The sequence below is a fragment of the Alligator mississippiensis genome, chromosome 3, assembly GCF_030867095.1.
Source record: "Alligator mississippiensis isolate rAllMis1 chromosome 3, rAllMis1, whole genome shotgun sequence".
Classification (NCBI taxonomy): Eukaryota; Metazoa; Chordata; order Crocodylia; family Alligatoridae; genus Alligator; species Alligator mississippiensis.
In genome coordinates, this window is record NC_081826.1 from 217,302,384 (window position 1) to 217,325,813 (window position 23,430).

Below are 23,430 nucleotides of genomic sequence, written 5' to 3' on the forward strand. Positions count from 1 at the left end.
ACAGCAGTAGCTTAAATGTGTCCCAGAAGTTTCGCTTAAAGTTATAGCAATATGACAGTGGGAGATCAAAGGAATCTGTACAGCTTGAGAACATCATAGTTGATGAAGAAGCTGTCTCTCAGGCTACTCTGTACTGATATCCAATTGATACGCTGGTATGTGTCTTCTTCCATATTGTCCGTATGCTGGACAGTCTTGGTTTGTAGTGTCGAGTTAAAAACTCCACAAAAACAAAACCCCTGATGGACTTAAAATCGAGCATTATTTTGAATATACCTAACAAATGTTCCCCACTAAAAGGAATGTTACCTTACTCTTATGCAAACCTAGTTAGATTATGCATTACTGTTATGAAATAACTCAACATGCAAAATCAGTAGTTAAAGTATCTTGAAACCTTCATTATCATTAAGGAGAAGAAGCTTCATTTGAAACCTGTCCTCTATTGGTGCTGTACTTTCTGTTTTGTATCTTTTGTAACGTGCTTTGGGATTGGAGGCTAGAAAATTAATGGTATATTGGAGAGGAATAAGTCTCTCCTATATTTTATGGAAAACAAAAAGAGAAGCAATTGAAGAGGGGAAGGCAGGGCATTGTGGCAAACATGCATCTTAAAAAAACAAACAGCAAATCTGTAGTCTTGTATTTTATTGAATTCATAGGAAGTTAACCACAAAGAAAAGTTCCTCAAGTGATGGAGCATGGTAGGAATGTACATTTCATTTTCAATGTGTATTAGAAATGAAAAAAAACTACTTTGGATATAAATATATATGGAGGCAAATCTCTGAGAACCTGAGCTTCCTCAATTCTAGCTGACTTTGAGAAGTCAAAGACATTAAAAATTTGCCAAATGAGCTCTTGTATTCTTTAGTGTTGTTGACACTGGGGATACCTAGAAAACAAATAGTGATTTCAAACTCCTGTAACAATATTTCTGTTAATTGAAGGCCAAACTGAGTGGAATGCCATGTGGTACATTTTGAAGCCAAAATCTGGTGCATGGAGCTAGAATCAGGTGATGTAAGCATTGAGAAGAATGCAAATCTTTTACCAAAATGCTGTCTGCATTTACGGCTAAGGACAAATTACACATAAACTAGTATAAGTGATTGGAAACCGGTTCAAATCTGTAACACAACAGAAGTTTAATGAACATAAACTGCTTTCAAAATGGCTGAAACTGGTTTAAGATAAACCTGGATGAATGTAGTATCAGACTTAAATGATTTGGATTAAATTGGTTTACTGAATTGCTAGTCCCAGATCCCCTCCAGATTCAAGGTAACCCACAGTCCCTCAGGATCCCAAGATGCTTTGCACCTCCCCTGCAACCCCCCCGCCCCCACAGGGTAGGCAGGCTAGCTTAGGCCCAAGCAGTCTGCTCCAGCTTAGTGGGGAGGTGTGCTCTGGCGCCCACCTGATTTCTGCAGGCACTGCAGGCATGTGGCTGCATGTCTAAAATCAAAAGTGAATGTCTGTTCATTTGCTTATCAGTTCAGTCTACACAGCTTAGAATAACCTGCAAAGATTGAATTAATACAACCTTGGTTTTTTTGACGTCTGTCCCTAACCTATAGGTCTGATTCTGCCGTCTAATGTCAGTTTTAAATTGGTTGACTTTTATGGTATTGTTCCTTATTTAAGCCACTATTCATGACAATGGTCAATGCCTCATTTGTTTTGACTTTTAGAATCCCCTGAGAAGATTTCACATGAATGAAACAGAATGAGCCAAATTCTTACCTTGTTGACTTCAGAAGGGCCAACTTCAATGAGCTTAGGAGACTAGTGGGGGAGGTACTAAGGGCCCAGAAGGTAGAGGAGATGGGAGTCCACGAGAGATGGTCATACCTCAAGGGGGCGATCCTCCAGGCCCAAAGGATAACAGTCCCTGAGAGAAGCAAAGAGGGTAAGAGTGGTCAGAAACCTCCTTGGCTCAGCAAGGACATTCAGCAATGCCTGAGGACTAAAAGGGAGGCATACAACCAGTGGATGGGATGAGGTATCTCCAAAGAGGAATACTCCTCCTTGGCCTGTGAGTATAGGAGGGTTATTAGGAAGGCCAAGGCAGAGATGGAACTCAGGCTAGCATCCAGGATTAAGGACAACAAAAAGTCCTTTTTCAAGTACATTGGGAGCAAGAAGAGGGCACCAGGCAATGTAGGGCCCCTGCAAGACATAAACGGTAATCTTGTGGCCACGCCAGACAAGAAAGCTGATATTTTTAACAGTTTCTTTGCCTCTGTTTTCTTGAACAGGGACTGGGACGTCCCACCTACCAGAGGTAGGGATAATCTCAGGGATAGCTCTGTCAGGCCTTCAGTCAGTGCAGATGTAGCTAGGGATCATCTGGAAGGGCTAGACATTTTTAAATCTGCAGGTCCAGATGCCCTCCACCCAAGGGTGTTGAGGGAGCTCGCAGGGGTCATTGCAGAGCTCTTGGCCTGGCTGTATGATCATTCATGGTCATCTGGCCAGATGCCAGGGGATTGGAAACTTGCTAATGTGGCCCAATTTTCAAGAAGGGGAGGAAGGAGGACCCAAGTAACTATAGGCCTGTAAGCCTCAACTTGGTGCTCAGGAATATCTTGGAGAGAATCATCAAGGAGCACATCTGTGGGGGGGTCTGCAGGGGAGATCATGCCCAGGGGCAATCAGCATGGGTTCATCAAAGGCAGGTCCTGCCAGACCAACCTGATTGCCTTTTATAACCAGGTAACTAAATCCTTGGATGATGGTGTCGCCATGGATGTAGTCTTTCTAGACTTTAAGAAGGCTTTTGACACTGTCTCTCACCCCATCCTCATCAATAAACTAAGTGACTGTGGCATTGATGCCTACACAGTTGGATGGGTAAAAACTTGGCTGATGGGGTGCACCCAGAGAGTAGTGGTGGATGGGTTGTACTCAACCTGGCGAGATGTGAGCAGTGGGGTACCCCAGGGCTTGGTCCTCGGGCCTGCACTGTTTAACATCTTCATCAGCGACTTGGATGAGGGGGTGGAAAGCACGCTGTCCAAGTCTGCTGATGACACTAAGATGTGGGGTGAGGTGGACACACTTGAAGGGAGAGAGAGGCTGCAACTAGATTTAGACAGACTACAAAAGTGGGCAGATGAGAATAGGATGGGGTTCAACGTAGACAAATGCAGGGTGCTGCATCTTGGGAGAAGGAATCCACAGCATACATGCAGGCTGAGGAGTTCCCTTCTTGAAAGCACAGAGGCAGAAAGGGATCTCGGAGTCATTATTGACTTCAAGATGAACATGAGCCGCTAATGCCAGACCGCATCCAGTAAGGCCAGCCATACTTTGTCATGCATCCAAAGGTGCATCTCAAGCTGGTCCAGAGAAGTGATACTCCCCTTCTATGCGATTTTGGTCAGGCCGCAGTTGGAGTACAGTGTCCACTCCTGGGTGACACACTTCAAAAGGGATGTGGGCAGCCTGGAGAAGGTTCAGCAATGCCTGAGGACAGGGGGCCACGTGCTTGGTGAGAGGGCAGCAGGACAGGCCCTATGAGGAGAGACTGAGGGACCTGAACCTGTTCAGCCTCAGCAAGAGGAGGCTAAGGGGGGACCTGGTGGCTGCCTACAAACTCATCGGGGGGATCAACTGCAAGTAGGCAGAGCCCTTTTCTCCCTAGCGGTCACAATGGTCATAAGCTGATGGAGAATAGGTTTAGGTTAGAGATCAGAAGGCAATATTTTACAGTTAGGGTGGCCAAAATCTGGAACCAACTTCCCAGGGAAGTGGTCCTCACCCCTACCTTGGGCAAATTCAAGAGGAGGTTGGACGATCACCTGTCTGGGGTCTTGTGAACCCAGCATTCATTCCTGCCTGTGGCAGGGGGTCAGGCTAGATGATCTGTTCAGGTCCCTTCTGACCCTAGCTACTATGAAACTATGAAACCATGGGTGAACGTACATTGAAGTCGTGCATTGACACCTGCTGACGATCTGCCCCATACATTTTCATATGACTTAGGGGTAGTTATGGAGGTAGGTATGACTCTACAACCTTACATATGGACTGTTCCCCGCAACTTTAAAAAGATTCTGAGTCCCTCTTTGAATTTCACAATTCTCTACTCCTTCAGTGCAGACTGACCAAGAGTCCTATAACTGAATGCCCCTGAACTTTTGTGATAGGTAAATTTTATTATCTGGATCTGATTTGTTGCACTGCAGCCCATCTTTACGGGTGAGAGACCCTCAAGAATGGCTTGCTTGCCCTCCCTTCTCTGACAATGCAGCGTACAGAAAGAGATTCTATTTTCCTTGCTGCTGTGAATTAAGGAACACTGCAGCAACTACCCACTGATTAGTCATACACACGGCCTTTAAGATACTGAACAAAAAGATCAATACTCCGATTTCCTTTTCATCTGCCTGGACCATGATAATTAGGCCTTTTACTTTGTTTTGTATGTGATGGAGGAGATAAGGTGGTGCCAGTGGAAAGAAAAGACTATCTCCCTGTGGTAAATATATTGATGTTTACAGACACAGGCAGAGAACAACATGGAGAGTAATGAGAAATTTGACTGCTTTCTATTCCTTCCCTAGCTTTCCAGCTTAGTGTTTCTGCATCCCACAGTGAATTACTAGCTACAAAGAGAAGGAACTGTTTAGGGACTGACAATTGAGAGCATTTACAATTAGCTGAATTGATTAACCTTTACAAATGCTGTTACTTTATGAGGTTTTTTCCAACACTAGTTGAACAATATGCCTTATTGATTAAACATACTCCTTTACGGTAGCTCTGATTTGTCTATGACTTCACCAGTCATAAAGCCTGCCTTAGTAATAGCTGATGTGTGTTCTTATGAGAACTTGACACTGGAGACTGATTGGCATTATGTAAATAGCTCTCCATGTCTGGAGCTGAGGGAGTCGCACTGCAAAAACAAGGGAAATAAATCTGCCTTCCAGCTGCTCATGTAAAGCCCGGTCTGAGCATAAACAAAGAGAGTTATCCTCTTTATATATGTCACCCACTGTGCACAAGACACACTTTTTTTTGCCTAGATGAGGAAGATGGGTAGCTAAATATAAACAAATAAGTAAGGGTCAATTATTACGTTTATAGCTTGGGTTATAAGACACATAATTTTGTGTACAGAACACAAAAAACTGACAAGAGAATTCTGTTTTGTACCTATTAAGTGTTTTTAAGACTGTTATATTTCTTTGAAAACTGATTTGGGTGGTAGCGGTTGATCATAGACCCCTGAGGGGAAGGGCTCCCAGTGATCAAACAAGCCTTGGACTTGGTAGTAACATAAATCATTGTCAGATGGATGCCTTCTTAACCTCATGCCCCATAAAGTTGCAGAAACACATAAGTATACCACACAGGTATTTTTTTCCCCTTCTTGCTTTATTATTGCAAGGGGGATTTTTTGTGATCATGAAGGTTAATGATCTGACAGCACAGGCTGTTACGCTGCAAATCTCACCAGTGTCCTTAACACTTACTGTACCTGGAAAAAGCTATTCCCTTTGAGAGGGGATAGCAGGAACTTAATATTTCTGCCACCTCAAGTTTCATTCTCATCTATAGAAGCTTTGATCCACTGTAAATCATGCTGAATTACATGTGCATTTGGTTTGTGGCTCAGTGTGGACTGAACAGAGAGCCCTAAACTCATTTCATCACAGACTACACATGGAGTCACAAATATACTCCAGGAAGTGAAAAAGCCACTGGTCTTTAGCTGCATAAAAGAATCAGTAAGAAATTCAGGTTTTTGGCAGTACTCCTCCTTGGAGATTGTGGGGAAAAAAAGTATGGATTGCCAGCAAATTCTGCATGTACATAAAGCATTTAACGCTTTAAATGAAATATTTCTTTAAAGAGAAAGAAAACTGTCTTTTGAAAATGTTTATGATGGGAATGCTAATGTGACAGATAGAGCTAAAAATGTATTTGTCCAAGAAAGATGTATATTATATGTACGTATACTTCCCATACATAGAGAGCATATATATAGAAATATTTAAGTGTGTGCAAATAATCAAGGGTTATATCCTGCATATAAGAGAACTGATGTCATTCCATGGATCAGAGGAACAATGATGGCACTCAGCCATTTTTTTTCTGAGTAACTGCTGCATTTTTACAAATAAAAAATCAGGGAGCTGCTGTAGCAAAGTCTGTAGCATTCACAGCATGACAAACAAATTAGAAAACAGCAGATGCAGCACAAATTAAGATGTATTTAGCACAGCAGCCCATCAGATGTGTGAAAGTCTTTTGTATATCAGCTTTGCGAGGTTGATGTATTGCACTTTAGACAGCTGATAATGAACCCTTCTAGCAATTAGAGGTGGAAATATTGAGAATTCAAAATTGTGTTGTTCCCAGTGGGCAAAAAAAAAGAAGAAAACCCCCAAACTGTCAGTGTATGAAATGCAATTGTGTTTTTGCTGTTCTAGTTAAAAAAAGCAAGTGTTGCGCATGCAGGTTAGAAATTCTTTCTTACTTATTTTTACATCTAACTATAATGTGATTATTATTTGATTTTATGTACCATTTAATAAATATATATTTCTAATGATTTTATATGAGGCTTATGGCCAATACAGTGTTTCTTGTTCATGTGATGCATTATTTAGGCATCTGATGTGAGGATAGTAATTTCAGTAATCTAGTCCTCAAATAGAAATGAGCATTTTAATGGTTTAACTCATTTACATCATTAGTGTTTATATCATATTTTGCTTTTCTTAATACTATTGCTGTCCCTTTACTTCCCCCCACCCCCAACACCAAACTACTACAGTGCTAATGAGAGCTTGTTCTCTATTTGAGAACTGCAAGGTTTGGATCTTCGTGTAACTTTGTGTTTCTGGCATTAGTCTTGGAGGTACTGAGAGCTCTGAGCTCCAACTGAATTTAATGGGAATGAAGAGTGCTTAGCAGTTTGCATGATCAAGCCCCTGGGGAGAACAGAGTATTGCCATGGAGCCAAGATCTGTCTACTATACGGATAATAATAGTTTCCTTTTATATAAGACCTTTCATCTGAAGATCTCAAAACGCTTTGCAAATTATGGAGGTTCCAAGATAGCTCCATCATTATAGTTGCATTGAGATTTGAGATTTAAGTAGGTATTAAAGCTCTTTGTTGTGCATAAATAAAGGTGCATTTCCTTCAAACTTACAGTAATCAGTCTTTAGAGAATGTACTGAACATTTGCAAATTTAATTATTGAATTTTAGTTCATTATATATAGTCCCTTTTTAAATAAGTGTATATATTTAGCCTTTTTATTACTCACAATATTTCTTCTCTCTTTTTCTTGCTTCCCTTTTTTGTTGTTGGATAAAATATTCTCTGAAGGTGGAGTTCTAATCAGCGGCAGAGAGAGAGAGACAGGCAGCAGCAGACTCTGCTAACAGTTGGAGACATAGGCAAAATCTTAACTTCCCTCCTGCTAGCTGGACAGGAGAGGGAGGTAGTGATGGTTTCCGAGGAAAAAATAGAGGAGGAAGAGGGAAGCCATCTAATTACCCACTCCTAGTACACCGAAGATGAGGAAGGTAGTGAAGTCCTTGTAGAGGAGTCAGAAACCTAGTAGCTCCATCTTTATCATGGGCCACTCTATAGTAGTAGCCTCCCATAGTCCACAACTTTCCAGAAAACCCTCTAACATACAACAACTCCTCTTCATCTCCCCACCCACACACACAGATGAATTGAGACATTGATACCTAGAGTGCAGACGGAAGTGACAATTTTCACCTGATCTGGCCACAGAAAGCAGTTTATAGCTGTGACCAAACACAAGTGCATGGCTGCAGACAGTTTTAAAAATGGCCAATCAGGTGAAAATATGACCCTTCATTGTGTAACGTATCAGATGAAGACATTTCAAAATGTAGCGTCTTCTGCATGGAGCTACCAGCCAGTTGCTGTTTTCAGAGTGGGAGGGGGGAAAGGGAGTGAGGGAGTTCAGTCTGGGGTGGGTTTTTTTTCTGAGATGGGGGAGCTCCAAGTCACCCACCCCACCCTTCAGCATCAGCTGGGGAGCCCCAAGGATGAGCTCCCTCCACTGCCTTTCCCCCGTCCTGGTCTGAAAACAGCGACCACTGGCAGAGAGCCCTGGCCACTGCTATGGGAACCTGGCTGCAGGCTTCCAGCCCACAGCTACATTCTTCAACAGTGAACTTCTGTTTGGTCTGAGGTAAGGTTGTAACTCACAATACTTTGTAGAAAATGTTCTGTGTTACAGCTGGGAGCTGCACTTCTGTCTCCACCTAAGGTGCCTGCCCCAGCTCACACCATCAGAATTGGATTGGAGCTTTCATTTTTGAAAAGTGTTCCTAGATCTCATGTATGTGAATAAAGGTATGAAAGCAAGAATTTAGTGTTACTGATGTATGGCTGAGCCTGCAGACAGACTGAAATGACAGTTTCAGAGGACAGAAACTGCCTGTGACCTCTTGACACAGAAACATTATCAGTTGAAAGATGGCTGGAATCGTCTGGGACCAATTTATGGTGGTCACTATGACCAAAGTTTCTGTCATTCAGCCAGGGTTCTAGACCCCATCTACAACTCACAAAATTGCCGAAAATTTTCCTGTGACTCAACTGAGATATGATGATGTTTCAGACACATTGTGGGTTGCAGACAAAAAAGGGTCCAAGAACCACTGACGTATAAGATGGCTGGAATCTTGGCCCTCTGTTTCTGTGAAACTGAACCATCAGAACAATCAACCTTTCCCATCTGTTCTGGAGCCAAACTGGCAGAACTTGAGGGGCAGATGTTTTTAGTTTAAGCTATTACCCTTCATTTGAATTCCAAGATTCCATTATTTAATCAACCAGGTTTGAGTCATGTCATAAATTTTAACTAATTTCCTTTTTTTTGTATAGAAAAGACCTGACTGCAAAAATGCAGTTCTTGTCATCAAACGGTTTTACACACATTTCCCACCAAGTTTTAGCTTGCACAGTATCTAAGGGCTTTGTTAAACTTTACACCTCAATCATCTCAAATGTTGATCAGTGTTAGTGCTAACTCAAGTCTAGAGTAGTTACATGTTTAGGTAAGCAGGGGCCTTGAGGACTGAAAGGTAAGAATCCTTCCCCCTCCCATTCCAGGGTCCCCCCCTGTAACAGGGAGCCAATCCCTGTTATGTGCAGGAACACCGTGTTTGCGAGGCTTGATATTCCCAATATTGAGCCCCATGCAGAGTCCACACTCCACTGGAAGACCTACCTCAAGCTGGCGGGGTTCAGGTCTCCTCCAGGGAAGCCAGCTGGGGCTCGAAAGTAAAGCAGACCCACCATGGCAAGGAAGACCCCTAGCTCCACCTGACAGTCAGTGTGTGCAGCCAGTAGTGAACCTGGAAGTGACTAAACTCCAGAAGCTACAGCAGACCATGTGGTGTCAGGAGCAGGGCCTGATTAGACCACATGGATGCGGGCCTATTTAAATTAGAAGCTCAGGGATTCAGTTCTCCAGAATCTGCATGGTGCATGCCTATGCAGAGGCACAGGACTAGACTGAGTGGCAAGTAGATGAAACCATTGAACGGAAGGCTTAAGAGGACCTAAGACAAATGGTACAGTGAGATGGGTCAGTGAGATATAGCCACCAAAGGACTTCAGTCAGCTGACAGCACTAGACTAGTATAGGAAACCTGGATTCATGGGACAGGGATCCTAACCTGCCCTGAGTAAGGTTGCTTATGGACTTTAATAAATATTCAGAGAGAGGTGGAGGGAAGGGGCAGTACCCTCACCTGGGTTCAGATGAGGGGTCGCCCTTAGATAACTGAGAGAAGAAAGGGGGATGAGACACAGAACACACAGGTCAGATTGCTGGGAATAACTTGTGACCCTTGCTTTGAGGATTATGGGTGAAAGATTCTGATTGCTCTGATGGGGGTGGTGAGGACAGGGTAAAGGGGTGGTCAGAGCCGTGTGAAGAGGACCCCTCAGGATGAGGAAACTGAAGTCCTCATAGGACTAAAAAAAAATGATTTCTCATTTCTTTTCCAACATGGCATGGCAGGAGAGCGTGAGAAAGCAGGTTGTACTTCAGGCCCTGAGAATGGGAATAAGAGCTACCTGTCCACACCTCCCTTTCCTCCTGCCTTCTGGGGATCCCCTTATCTCCCCACCCACCAGGGATTCCCTTGTTCACCCCTGCCTCAAGGGTTCCCCTCTCCCTCTTGTGGCTCACCAATGCCTCCTCTGTCCCCTGGCTTATTTGTGGCTCTTGGTGCTATCCCAAGGGAACAGGCACAGAAGGGGAACCCTCTTCAACAGTTACTGCTGCCACTACTGTTGAACCACAGCTGTTGTCTGGGCTTTGCCCAGCACAGCAAGCAGCAGTGGTGGTGGCAGCAGCTGGGCAGGCAGGTTCCCCTTCCCTGCCTGCTCCCTTGGGGCAGCACCAGCAGCCACAATTAAGCTGGGAGCTGTGGGGCAAGGGAGTGGAGCAGGGATCTGGGGTGTTGGAGGAGTGGGGGCAGCAGGCCCAATCCATTTGCGGGGGAAGGAGAAGCATCAGGCTGTTCCAGGCTGGTGGGGGATGGGGATGGGGGCAGTGGGCTGATCTGGGTTGGTGGGGGAGAGGGGGGGCAGGGGGCTGATCCAGGCTGGTGGGGGCCAGCAGTTAGCAGGCCTGATGGGGGGGTGAGGGGGGGTTATATTAGTGTAACATGAGCTGGGTAACACAGCTCACAAACCCAGCCTGGAGTGGTGTAAATTTAAGATGTCTAAAGGGTGCTTAAAACTAGTTTAACATATGAATATGTGGACAATCCTAGGGTTAAGTGTTCCCCAAGCCCCTAAAATAGATGTGTAACAAATCCCTACCACATATACAAGGTTTATTTCAGTGAACACCACAGTTAAAGATTGCTGAACCTGGAAATGTATCAACAACATTTTGCTTTGTGGCATTTTTGTTACTCTTACTTATGTTAGGGTTGAAGCAAATCACTTACCAAGGGAATTTATTGTGGTGACCTCCTGGATTCAAGCAAGGAGTTTTGTCTTGAACAAGCTTCATAACTTGTGCATCTTTTAGCTGTCAAGCCACAGCTTTTGACCTTCATTTGGATGCTGTGTAATACTGGTCATTATTAACAGTTATCACTGGATATTATAGTTTTAAAATTAGAAAAGATTGTCAGCCAAAACACACTGATTGCATTTAATCGGAATTTGAAGATGATTTTCTCTGGGCAAATGAGTTACCTTTTTCAGTTCCCTAATGAAAGATAATCAGTCAGGCAGGATTTTCTGTTATGTTGAGACTTTTGCTTCACCGGGTTACCTAATAATGATAATGGCCAATAAATATAATCTGAAATATAGCTTAACAATTTTGATTTACCAAGCAATGTTATGAACAACTTTTCTGATGAAGGTTCAATACTGTTGTGTCTTTGGCCAAACATAATTTTCTAGTTCACAAGTTCATTCCTGATGCTTTCATTTTTCTGCTGTCTGTTTTCTGAATTATCACCTCTAGATTTCGTTTGTCTTTGGATGATGGGGAACATACCATAACATTTTTATGTTGGAGTAGCTCGTTAAGTTATGGAATAGAATCTCCTCACTGTTTTAATGCCTAATACAGCTTATCACTCTTAACAAAAGTTGTTTGCAAGAGAACTTGCTAGGGATTGGGAAGTCTTCTACACAAAGGCAAGGAAAGCTGTAATTTTGGTTTTGCATTCTGCACTATGACATCTTAAGTGCCTTTGTGCTTTGGTGGAAGACAAAAAATTAGTCCTCCCGTCCTCCCCCCAGATTCTTAAGCGGAGGCCCAAGGATTTTGAAACAACAGTGGTAGGGCTTTTGCACAAAGGTCACAAAACCCAGGAGTCTCTTCTGATATGGCAACATAATATTCAAATAATAGCTGTTTGTCAGCACTGGCTCTTGGAACTTCAGAGCTCGAACTCTCTGGGGAAGGTTGGAAAACTTTTTCTTGAGCTCTTTCCTCTACATATTCTGGCATGCTTAACCCAAATGGAGAAAGGCTGGATTTCTTCCTTGTCTTTGAAACTTATGAGAAGTTTTAATTTGCCAAGCTCTAATTTTAGCAGCCTGCTGACTTGTATTCACTGTGTGGAGAAATCAACAATCCCCGCGCTGATATAAATTGTCAAAAGTAGGCCCTCCCTGTGATGATTCTTTTGTGTAACCTCATCTTTCCTTAGAAAATGATAAGCCCTTCAAAGAGCCTGTGCTGCTTGTGATGAAAACTCAACAGCCCATCCTTACATCATGATGAAAATGCAGACACATAACACATTTTCCTCCCGCCCCATACAATTGCAAATAGCTAATCATAATTAGGAACCCTGCTGTTGGGAAAATGGCTCACCCCTGGAACTGAAAAAAAGTCTCCTGAACATGTAATTTTCCTTTTTTGTGTTTTAGAAATCTTTCTGAAAATCTTGCTCTGTTACGTATTTGCCCAGTTCATCTGCAAGAAACATATAGACACTTACAGAAACAACTTTCATTGACCTCTCTGTGATCTCCTCCCCCATCTCCCCCTCCTTCCCCATTCTGCTTTTTTGTGGTATGCTAGTTGCTAATTACATGCTATTCATTGTTCTTTTTTCTTGCTATGAGACTAGTGCATGCATCTATTTCACCCCCTTATGAGTCTGGGTTCTTCATGACATACCAGGGTTGGGTGAACCTACCTGAAAATTATACCATTGTAGTCAGACTGCTCTAGTTAAAAGACCTTTAGTATTTAAGAAATAGTAATCAAGCTGTTTAACAGGATAAATGCTCAGTGGGGAGGAAGGGCAGACAAGGTTCTTTGGGTAATAAAGAACAAAGGATTATTCACCCAAAATGTTTATTAAACCCCATGCCCCATGTCCCATTATTGCTACCTTAGCAACGCAAATACAAAAAAGTATTTATTAAACTGGAGGGTTTTTTTTTTTTCTATTTTACATGTCAGGAATATCATATAATCGACATCTGTGTCAAGAAACCTATTTCTAGAAATTTAATAGATCCCATATTAGGGTTGCATTAGTCTATCAGATTGAGTCTCGAAGCTGTAAATTGGCATAAAAAGTGTCAGCAAACTAGGATATGCATTATCTTTTTATAAAACAGGTCCCTTAATTTTAGAGAAAACATCTGTCCTTAGAAAGATGCAAGGACATACCTTTGAATTTTGGTGGATTTCCATACAATACTTTTGCAAGGACAGTTTGTCAAACCCTACCCTTTGATTTGTGAAAATCTGGGTATGCAAAGGGAGTTAAGTTGGCATTGTTTTCGTGTTTTGAGGTTACCTTGTAAGTTATGTTTTTTGTTTAGAAAGGGAATTAGCTATAACATAGTGAGAGCAACAATTTATTTTTCTTGCCATCTGCATTTATGTGACATTCTACTGTTTTGATTGGCATACTATTAGTTTTTACACTATTTAAAAGAAATTCCTATAATATTTCCATTGCACACATGTAATTGAAAGACATGTCATCCACTGGTTTCTTTTAATGACATGCATCACCATTCAGCACTATTGTAGTGACACATCTGCAATTTAAGATGTCTAAACTAATATGTGTGAGTCTTCCAGTATCTTCTTGTATTGTTTACACAGTACAGAGAATGCTTGAATAATCTGAGTCCTAAGGTTAACCGATGGGATGACTCTCTTGCCAATTTTTTTTTATTGTCACAAAATTGAATTGGAATTCTGTAAGAGAAAAAATAATCCTGAACGTATTGAATTCGTATTATTTGCCTTTGCATTATTAAAGTGCGTTATCTACGTCATCTACATCGCAAGAAGGTTTGGGAGAACTTGGACGTGCTTGTTTCCTGTTTCACCATGTGAGTTTTAAGCACTAATGGCTAGCAACTCTTGGCCTCAAAAGGAAGGTAAGTCACTCAGGTGGTGTTAAACTGGATGGGGGCAATTATGTGACGGTGAGTAGCCAAAACAAATTGCCCCATATTTTCTTCATTATGTTGTCCTAATATAAACCCCCAAGCTATATCCAATTGAATGTGGACATTTGTTTCCCTGGGCCCAAGTAACACCGGCTACTTGTCCCTGGGGAACGCCTGTGCCACACATGCTCTGGCACGTGGCAGGGTGAGGTAGGGGAGGCTGGGCCAGCAGCGGTCTTGGCTCCAGCTGCCTTACCTGGGGGCCTCGGGGACCTGCATCAGTGGTGCTCCTGTAGCTGGGAGCCTAGCTAGTAGCCAGAGCATGGCTGCCTCTATGTGCATCATGTTGCTGATTTTTGGCATAAGTGTTTTTGTCCCTAGGATCTCCTGTGGTCAAACTCCACTCCCCCCTCCCCGCCCCCCCCCCCCCACATACACACATTGCAAGGCAGCAGCAAATGCCTGCACGTGCAGTGTGTGGCACTGCAGATGGTCTGTGGCCCCACATACTGCAAATCCATACTTCTCTGGATGTTTATTTTTTATTTGTTTTCTGCCAATTGAAGAGTTTTAACTCCTGGCTGTAATCAGGGGTGGAGTAATCAAATTATCAGCCATGAAATAAAAAAAAAAAAATTAGTGGGGGACTCTGTAGCAATACTTTCTACCAAAGATGTAACTAGGAAGTCCTGGGTAGTAGTGGCAGCAGCTGAGCTGGTAGCTTCCTTGAACCTCTTTAAGTTGATGTCTAAGCCTGATGCCCCACTTGCTTCCCCTTCCTCCCTAGTTATGCTACTATTTTCTCATGTTTTTGCTGCAACAACTTATGCTTAGGTGAGACAGTTAAACAAAATTTTGTCTCAGTAGCAAGTCCACATGTGATTTAGTGGTTGCATCAAATGCTCAGTAGTTGTCCTGTTTGAGAACCTGAAACCATTTTTATATTGAGCTAATATTGGGGTTTGATTTAGACTTTGTTTTAGAGCATCTGCCTGGATAAGAAGTTCTTTAATTAAAAGAAAAGGAAAGACATTATTAAAAGATATATGTAGTCAAATAAGTGAAAAATTAGGAAGTACATTTTCTAGAATAGAGGTAATAAGAGTGTATGTCGTTGGAAATGCTTCTTGGTCCTGTGATAAATTCTGATCAAAGTTTTCATTTTCATCAACAATTTTTCTCTTAGTATTCCCATTTTCATCAAAAACTGAACACTTGAAGATATTTCTTTCTGTAAATCAAGCACAATGTTATTTAATTTTAGATTGAGTTTCTTAGCCAAAATTGAAAAATGTTTGGCTTTTGGCTAATTTTTATATTTGGTTTTTCAGTTTTTTGATGAAAAAAGCCACCAATAGAAACATTTCAGATGAAGACATTTAAGCACTGAAGAAATAAACTGACTGTGGTAGGAAAAATAGCAAAGATAATAATTGAATTGTTGGCTCCAAATGTTTCATTTGTTTGACCTGGGTACCGTAAAGGACAGTCTGAATTAGTAACATACTGGTGAGTACACCTGTCATAACAGACCAACACATGTAAATGATCTTGTATGCGTCAGTGAGATGCATGTAATATGTCATGACATTCTGACTATACCTCTGTTTAGATATTCAATTTACATGTAATTGTGTGTTTTCATATTTGATGCCTAGGAAGAAGTAAGCTAAATAAGAATATTATGCCTACTTAACCCCGTTTGTCATTATCTAACAAAAACAATAATTTATCTCCTCTTCCCATACCTCCATATTTTCATGGATATGGGAGATTCATTTATTGATTTCTAGGTCCCAAGTCACAAAGAAAACAAATCCATATTGCTGAATAGGAGTTTGCTGCTGCAGCCCTGATTTAGCTAAAATGTGTAAAAATTAATGTAGCTAGACAGGTCCCTATTGGTTACACATATGAGGAGGCAGAATAGTGTAATTTATTCCTTTTGTAGTTAATTGTAATTTATGCACATTAATTGCCTTACATTCTGCTTATTTACCCAAGATTTCATAACAAAGCATTATTTTGGTGAGTTCCCTCATGCTTTAAGAGATATTACTTACAAATAGGGTAGCCATCATAGAGGACATTCTGGTTTTCTGCTACTCTGTCCTCTATTGATATGAAACCCAAGGCCTTTATGTCCCCTATTTTCTCCCTTAAAGAGAAAAAATAGGGGACATAAAGGCCTTGGATTTCGTATCAATAGAGGACAGAGGGCAACCCGACTGTCCTCTATGATGGCCACCCTACTTACAAACCCAGAGAACTCATTACTTTATTAGCACTTCTTAGTAGATAACAGAATCCTAGCAGACCCACAGTGAAGGAATCTGCCCCACAATTGCTCGATATTTCAAATGCCTGCATTGTTGAACACAGAGTAGAATTTGGTCCCTATGTAAAGGAGTAAAACTATTTTTGTTGAGTTTTGCTACTCTTATACTCAAAATGGCTTCAAAGCAGTTATGCTGATATATCTATGATGTGGACCTTACCCTAGAGCCATAAGAAATTCCATTACAGTTTTCTTTTTCTGCCTTGAACTTTGCTGGTACATGTGAGTCACATGGGTTCCAAAGAAAATTCAATAATTAAAGATGAATAAACTGCCAAAATATTTAGAAGCAATTCTTCCTTTCTGCATTGCATATCTAAGGCAAATTCCACGCAATTGCCCCCATTGAGGTACTAGTGGTCCATATTTGTTTCACTTCCCAGGGACTTTGGTTTATTGGCTTGATTGGTTTGATTGGTGAAAGATTTATCAGACTAGGGGAAGGTGTTTAAGGCCAATGAAAGATGTACCTCAGACTTCCTCTAACCTAGCAGAATTCATAAGGGAAAGACAAATAGCCTGAGACTATTTTATCTTTTACAGAGAACAGTTTCCTTAGTGAATGTGACTGAAATTACCACCTTTGGGGAAGTGACAGCTTTAGGGGAGTAAATTATTGCAGTTTCTATGGAGATGTGCTGGCAGAAGGACCACAAATACTATAGGGCTTCCATGTCTTCTGTTGATTGCTCCATGAGCACAGAGCTTGGTGAGGAACAGGTTGGGGAACCTGTTCCCCTCCCAGCTCCATGATTCATAGATTCATAGATGTTAGGGTCGGAAGGGATCTCAATAGATCATCGAGTCCGACCCCCTGCATAAGCAGGACAGAGTGCTGGGTCTAGATGACCCCAGCTAGATGCTCATCTAACCTCCTCTTGAAGACCCCCAGGGTACGGGAGAGCACCACCTCCCTTGGGAGCCCGTTCCAGACCTTGGCCACTCGAACTGTGAAGAAGTTCTTCCTAATGTCCAATCTAAATCTGCTCTCTGCTAGCTTGTGGCCATTATTTCTTGTAACCCCCGGGGGCGCCTTGGTGAATAAATACTCACCAATTCCCTTCTGTGCCCCCGTGATGAACTTATAGGCAACCACAAGCTCGCCTCTCAACCTTCTCTTGCGGACGCTGAAAAGGTCCAGTTTCTCTAGTCTCTCCTTGTAGGGCTTGGTCTGCAGGCCCTTAACCATACGAGTGGCCCTTCTCTGGACCCTTTCCAGGTTATCCGCATCCCTCTTGAATAGCGGTGCCCAGAATTGCATGCAGTACTCCAACTGCGGTCTGACCAGCGCCCGATAGAGGGGAAGTATCACCTCCTTGAACCTATTCGTCATGCATCTACTGATGCACGATAAAGTGCCATTGGCTTTTTTGATGGCTTCGTCACACGGCTGACTCATGTTCACCTTGGAGTCCAATAGGACTCCAAGATCCCTTTCCACTTCCATGCTACTCAGCAGGTCATTCCCTAGGCTGTAGGTGTGCTGGACATTCTTCCTCCCTAGGTGCAGCACTTTGCATTTCTCTTTGTTGAACTGCATTCTGTTGTTTTCTGCCCACTTGTCCAACCTGTCCAGGTCTGCTTGCAGCTGTTCCCTGCCCTCCGGCGTGTCCACTTCTCCCCATAGCTTTGTGTCATCTGCAAACTTGGACAGAGTACATTTCACTCCCTCGTCGAAGTCACTGATGAAGACATTAAAGAGTATCAGTCCAAGGACCAAGCCCTGCGGGACCCCACTGCCCACACCCTTCCAGGTCGAAACTGACCCATCCACCGCGACTCTCTGGGTGCGACCCTCCAGCCAATTCACCACCCACCGGACTGTGTAGTCATCCAAGTCACAGCCTCTTAACTTGTTCACCAGTATGGGGTGGGATACCGTATCGAAGGCCTTCCTGAAGTCTAAGTATACGACATCCACCCCTCCTCCTGTGTCCAGGCATTTCGTAACCTGGTCATAAAAAGAAACTAGATTGGTCAGGCACGATCTGCCTGCCATGAACCTGTGCTGATTTCCCCTCAGCATAATTTGTCCTGCCGGGCTCTCACAAATGTGAGCCTTGATAATTTTTTCAAAGACTTTGCCAAGGATGGAGGTGAGACTGATAGGTCTGTAGTTGCCCAGGTCCTCCTTCCTCCCCTTTTTGAAAATGGGGACCACATTGGCCCTTTTCCAGTCCTCCGGGACTTGGCCCATGCACCACGAGTGTTCAAATATTCCCGCCAGTGGCTCTGCAATGATGTCGGCCAGTGCCTTCAGCACCCTTGGATGGAGCTCATCTGGGCCTGCTGACTTAAAGACATCCAGTTCTTCCAAATGACTCTGCACCATCTCAGGGTCTACGCATGGTAGTCTGGTGCCTTGCTGCTGCCTCTCTACAACCCCAGTGAGAGACTTGTCGTGCCCCTCGCTTAGGAACACTGAGGGAAAGAACTCATTGAGGAGTTCAGCCTTGTCTCCCCTGTCTGTCACCAATTGTTTCTGCCCATTTAGCAGGGGTCCTATTCCTCCCTGGGCCTTCCTTTTACTCCCTATATATCTAAAAAACAATTTCTTGTTGTCTTATACTTGGGTTGCCATCCTCAGCTCCATGGTAGCTTTGGCCCGTCTAACTGCCTCCCTACAAGCACGAGCAGAGGAGGTATATTCATCTTTGGTGATCTCTCCCTGTTTCCACTTTTTATGTGCTCCCCTTTTGTCCCTTAGGCTGCTCTGGATTTCTCTGGTCAGCCAGGGAAGCCTTCTGGCCCCTTTCCCTCTTTTGCCTCGCTCGGGGATCGTCTTGCTTTGTGCCCGAAGGATCGTTTCCTTAAGGCACAGCCACCCTTCTTGGGCTTCCATCTCTTCAAATCTCCTACTCTGCAGTGCATCCTTGACTAATCGCCTGAGTTCATTGAAATCAGCTTTCCTAAAGTCTAGCACTTTCACCCTACTAGTTACCTTACCCACTCGCCGTCTTATGGTGAATTCTATTATTAGATGATCACTGTCCCCCAGATGGCTACCGATCTGGAGCTCCGCTACCATGTCATCTCCTGTTGCCAATACCATATCCAGTATGGCATTCCCCCTAGTGGGACCGTGTACCTCCTGAGTCAGGTGGAGGTCCTGTACACAGGTTAGAAACCTGCGTGAGCGGTGGGACTTTGCTGTCTGTGACTCCCAGCAGATGTCCGGGTAGTTTAGCTCCCCCATGACTACCGCCTCTTTAGCTTTTATGGTCTCCGAGAGTTGCCTCAGGAGCCCAGAATCTCTTTCTTCCCCTTGATGTGGGGGTCTGTAGCAGACCCCTACCACCAAATCCCTTTCTCCTTGCCCCCCATGTAGCCTAACCCACAATCCTTCTACTTCCTCATCCTTGGATTCTGTCTTGATGAGGGTTGATGTATATTGCTCACTGACATAGAGCGCAACCCCTCCCCCTTTCTTCCCCACCCTGTCCTTTCTGTACAATCTATAGCCCTCAATATGTACCGCCCAGTCATGGGATGAATCCCACCAGGTTTCCGTTAGCCCCACTAAGTCATAGGTGTTTAGTGCAAGCAGGAGCGCTAGTTCATCCTGCTTGTTTCCCATGCTCCTAGCATTAGTATATAGGCACTTGAGCCCTGTGACTGGTGCCTTTGCTGCCCCCCAGCTCCCAGTCCCAAGGGGCCCTTTGATTCTTACCTTCTCATTTCTTACCTGTGCCATAGTGCTGGCCTCCCCATGGCTTTCAGGTTCCCAATGCTCTCTTTCTCCAGGCTGGGCTGTCCTTGTGGGTGCCACATGATTTGGTGGTCCACAGCTTCCCCCGCCCTCATCTTCCCCTCCCCCCGACGAGCCTAGTTTAAAGCCCGCCAGAGAAGATCTGCCAACCTAGAAGAAAACACACGCTTACCTTTGGGGGACAGGTGAAGCCCATCCCAGCTGAGCATGTCCCTCGTCGTGATGTGCGGGTCGTTGTCCAGGAAGCCGAAGCCTGCCTCGAGACACCACTGCCGAAGCCACCAGTTGGTCTCTCGGATGCAGTTCTCATGCCGTCTTCCGCGTCCGTTCACTGGTAGGATGGAAGAGAATACCACCTGCGCACCGAACTCCTTCAGCACGCCGCCCAGAGCACTGTAGTCCGCCATCAGGTGATCGGGGGTTCTCCTGGCCGCATCATTAGTACCCACATGGACTAGGACCATGGGGTAGTAATCGGTGGGCTTGATCCGGGCCTGGATTACCTCCTTCACATCCCGAATCTTTGCTCCAGGGAGGCAGCATACCTCTCATGCTGAGGGGTCCTGGCGACAGATGGACCCTTCCATACCTCTCAGGATGGAGTCGCCTATGACGAGCACTCGTCACCTCCTCCTCTGGGTCCTCTTGGATCTCTTGATCTGTTTGGAGTGTGAAGAACGTGGTGTTTCTTCCTGCCCAAGGGTTTCCTCCTCCCCTTCCATCTCCTGCAGGATCGCCAGGGCCTTGTACCTGTTCTCCAGTCAAACTGGAGAAGTTGGTACCGATTCTCTGCGAGCTGCTCCGGTCCTGGCTGTGACTGTCTGCCACTCTGCTGCGGAGGGCATTCCCCGGGCTGCATAAGGGCATAAACATTAAGAAGGGCACAGAATTATTGAATGCAATGGTGGAATATTAAAGTTTGCAATGGAAAATTACTTGACCCCCCCAAAAAAAAACCAAAAACCAAAAACAGAAGGAACAGCTGAATCTGAACTAATCTACAAAGGTCAGTCATTGGTGATACCAAAAATAGGCCAGAGAGATAAAACACTTGAGAAAATTCAGCAGGGAAAATACTGAACTAGATAAAATAGTCTCTGTCTTTCACCTCTGTTATCTATGATTATATATATTTTAAGCATGGTGGGTGGACAGCTGGGAGTGCAGTTTTACATACCTACTCAAGATATGTTTGAGATTAGGTTGGACACATTTCTAAATGATCATATCCCAAAATAAATAATGACTACAAATATTCAGGTAAAAAATTCCCAGGTAGAAGTCCTATTCAGGCAGTGGGAATTTTGCTATTTTATTAAAAACTACAAATCAAGGAGACATACTATAGATCTGTGTAGCGGTGGAAGTGTTTTTCAGTCTGGTCTGGAAATGACTGGCATGATAGCAGGAAGAAAAGTTACTACAAGTTGTATTCTGCATGGTATTTTCTTTCAGTCACCCCTGATTGCACTGTTGCATAATGAACTATTAACCATTATTTTCTAAGAATCTTGTATAGGCAAAAGGAACTGTTCCCAGTGGAGAATTATGCTGTCTGTAGAAATGTATTGCGAGTAAAATCATGAGCTTGTTAACAGGGTTTTTTTTTAAGATTTTGTTTTATTTAGCACTTTATTTTCATTTGTTATATACTTTATCACATGAACACTAGAACAAAGAGAAAAATATAGTGCCCAGAATAATCATTAAGGAATTGTACAGATGAAAGAAGTCTTGGCATCAGCAGAGAAGATTGTCAACTTCCCTTGCCTATACGTATACAAATAAGCTATACTAGCTAGTTTGTTAGGCAGGACTTAGGGCAAGGACCTTAGAGACTAACTGGCTCAGAGAAGCATGTACTTTGACAGGTAGCAACCTACTTTGTCGGCTGCTACATTTGAATGATCCAATCTGATGAAGTAGATTGGTGCTTATCAGTCTCATGCCTCTTTGAACCAAGTAAGTCTCTCAGCATATGTACAACTGTTACATTTAGATTGACCCAACCAGGTTTGGATTGATCTAAATGCCCAATCGTGCAGGTGTTCCAAGGGATTAAATCAAGCAAAAAATGGTGCACCCAAGCTAAGTTAGTTCACGTGAGTAGATGCACTAACTTAGATTGAGATTGGCTTAATCTGATTTTACAACTGTTTGCATGCATTTGCAGCACAGCCCTGGGGCTGGGAAAGCCCAGTCACTCACTCCAGCCCTAAAACTGTGCTAATCCCAGCCCCTCAAACCTGACTGAGCTATTTTTAGCCATCAGACACCCCTGCCCCCTGCAGACCCATCAACCTCCACAGAGACCTGCCAGTACCCCAGTTCTACTCATGCCTCCCCCCTAGCCCAAGTTAGTTACGCTAGTTTTCCTCTGTAACTCCTGGAAGTGGCAAATGCCTGTACACACTGCTCCTAGGAGCAGCAAACTGCTGCATGTGCCTACTCGCACTCTAGATGGTGGCAGTTTAAAGTAAGCCATCTATGTCTAGACTGCGTATGGGAAACGATTGTTTGCACCCTAAGATGCCACTCTGCCTGACTACAGACTAGCAAGGCTAACCACATCTCTAGTTTGTTAGAAATATAGAATTCAAATATGATTTGTTTTTTATATCTAATATTAACAATATGATGCTAATTCTATTCCCTGCAGATGAATATGGCTTTGGACATGTAAATTGCTATTTTGAGATGGATGATATAATGCCAATGGAAAATGAGAAAAAAATGCAATAAAAACATTTATAATCATGCTTTACAGGGATGTATATGAAAACTCACCTGAAGGTCTTTCCTTAGGATTCATTGTATGAAGTGCAGTAATTCAGTGAATATTGCTTCCTTCCTCCTTGTATATATGAAACAGCCATAAACTATAAAAATCTGAACTGTAGAAGAGATGTGTTTTGTGTTAAAATTATATTCTTGTTGGACTTCTGTATAAATACCAAATAAAAAGTCCCTGATGTAAACATCTGGAATGAACACACGTGTGTCTGTACTGTGGGTTAAGGAAAGTGGGTTAAAATCTGAATTAAGGTCTAGAGATGAATTTGCCAGCCAGCTATTCCCTCTCTAGTTGGTAAATCAAAGACTAAGATCTGAATTTCAGAAACCTTGGGGTGATCAGAATCTTCACCTGAATTTAGCCTCAAAAGTCTATTTCTAGTTGAAGTAATATTCTTATTCCCAGCTGGATATTAGTGTGTTTTCATAGGTAGAGGCATAAAAATTAGTATCCTTGCACTGTAATACTGAGAGGTGTCTCTAGTTAGGAAGTCAAACATTAATCACACAATGCCTGTTAATATTAGGTAATGTGCATGAGTAATATTTTTATTTGGCTAATTCTTTTAATGGAAGCTATTTCATGTCAGATAGTATCTCCTATAACTGAGTGTTGGAAGAGTTGTATCTGAGAAGCCAGTATAAATTCTACTTTTTTCCCATTAGAATCCA

At 43.2% G+C, this 23,430-nt stretch overlaps 1 long non-coding RNA gene across 1 annotated transcript; it reads right to left on the bottom strand.

Annotated features, from left to right (window-relative positions):
• Window positions 1–20,371: 20,371 nt before the first annotated feature.
• LOC132249546 (uncharacterized) lies at window positions 20,372–22,835 on the bottom strand. The gene is made up of 3 exons (XR_009461030.1): window positions 22,753–22,835; window positions 20,716–20,818; window positions 20,372–20,624 (listed from the first exon to the last, which is right to left on the bottom strand). It is a non-coding gene; the product is annotated as an uncharacterized LOC132249546 (long non-coding RNA).
• Window positions 22,836–23,430: the final 595 nt, after the last annotated feature.